Source organism: Sinocyclocheilus anshuiensis, unplaced genomic scaffold (assembly GCF_001515605.1).
Source record: "Sinocyclocheilus anshuiensis isolate Anshui unplaced genomic scaffold, SAMN03320099.WGS_v1.1 scaffold338, whole genome shotgun sequence".
NCBI classification, from domain to species: Eukaryota; Metazoa; Chordata; class Actinopteri; order Cypriniformes; family Cyprinidae; genus Sinocyclocheilus; species Sinocyclocheilus anshuiensis.
In genome coordinates this window covers 617,443-619,077 of record NW_015542339.1, presented here as the reverse complement: position 1 = coordinate 619,077, position 1,635 = coordinate 617,443, and the positions used below count along the sequence as shown (strand labels likewise).

The following is a 1,635-nucleotide window of genomic DNA, read 5'->3' as shown; positions in this document are numbered from 1 at the left end:
GCAAAATCGTCCCAGTACTTTAGTACTGTACATTTAGTTCTGGAACTAAAGCGGTGCGAAAGGCCCTATTATTGTTTCTAAAGCAAGTAAAGCTACAGCTTCACTGTTAATACAGAAACATGGCAAAAACGGAGGTAATTCATACATACACAGCCTCTCCCTCTCTCTCTCTCATAAATGAACACTTGATGAATTACACTTTTCTGAGAATAGATTATCGAAGTGGAGATTGCAAAACTGCAAGCATACCGTTGTTTTCAGAAAGCCAGCGCTTTTATCCACAGTGGAAAGAGAGCGCGTGCACATGGTTGCCATGTTGACAAAAATAAGTAACACACTTGGTAGATATTTCTTTTCCACTCAGTTTTAAACTCTGTTCTTGTATTCAAATTAAGCGTGGTCCACTGCTGCGCACATGCCACGATTGATACAGAGACGGCTGTATCGATATTCGTATCATCAAATCCCTGTGACGATACATCATCGCATTGACCATTATATGTTGAATTTGTGTCTTTAAATAAGACGCCACAGAGTGTGACGCCATATCATGAGCGTTTCAGTGTCTGTTGAAATTTCACATGGTCAAAGTTTAGATCAGGGTTCCTCAACAGGCGGCCTGCGGGCCACATCCGGTCCATGAGAGAAAAAAAGTTTGGCCCACGCTAATTTCAAATAATGTGGCATGAAAATTCAAACGCAGTATCAGAAAGCTACATTACCTTACATCGTGTCTACAACGGACGCGAGCGGCACAATAAAATACAATAGAACTCGTTATAATCAGTGATGCTGTCTTGGATGCGGCGCGACACGACAAATCCCCAACAGTAAACTGCTGACTCGTTCTATTTATAACGTACTGACACAATGTTCAAATGATTTGCAATGCTTTGTAGCGTCCAGTGTAGATACGATGTGACAGCAAAAACATGGCTAGTGTGTAGAAAAGAAAAGTGGACACGGAAAATAGATGATTCAAATGTGAATGGACTGAACAGTTTTGAGTGAGTGAGTGAGTGAGTGAGTGACTGATATCTTTGTTATGGAATACACGTGTTGGTTCGCAGTGAGTTCACAGTTTTAACGCACAAGTTTGCTTTAATTTATTTTCAAGATCTAAGGTAAAATATCTATTGTTGCTTTCACTATAGCTATAAAGATAACGCAAAATAATATTCAAACTCACATTAGACACTTTTAGCATTGAATAAAGCACATAATCAGTACCTGAGATTATCTACTGTCATATGTGACCCTGGACAGTGTATTGCTGACTATTTCTACAAATATACCTGTGCTACTTATGACTGCTTTTGTGCTCCAGGGTCACGTATTAGTTTGTATGTTGTTGTTCCAGCCGCGACGTCGCGGAAATAGAAACCGTTTCGCAGCATGTAGTTGGGACATGGTGTTAGATCAAGTATGTCATGTAAACAGACCCAACAAAAATTTGAACAAAGTGTTCAAATGCAAAGTTTTGGGACAGACCCCATGTGCGTGTAGTGGCTGTTTGAAATTATTTCTGAAGGTGCATTTGAAGAGTTTATTTGCAAAAACTGATAAACGGCACTTTAAAAAAAATGAGCTGATTGCCGTGCATTATTCTCCACATTTAGCGCGATCTGAACCCTG

General features: G+C 39.8%; 1 pseudogene; it reads right to left on the bottom strand.

Moving 5' to 3' along the window:
- LOC107691174 (zinc finger protein 658B-like) overlaps window positions 1–1,635 on the bottom strand; it is an 8,398-nt pseudogene that overhangs the window by 5,033 nt on the left and 1,730 nt on the right.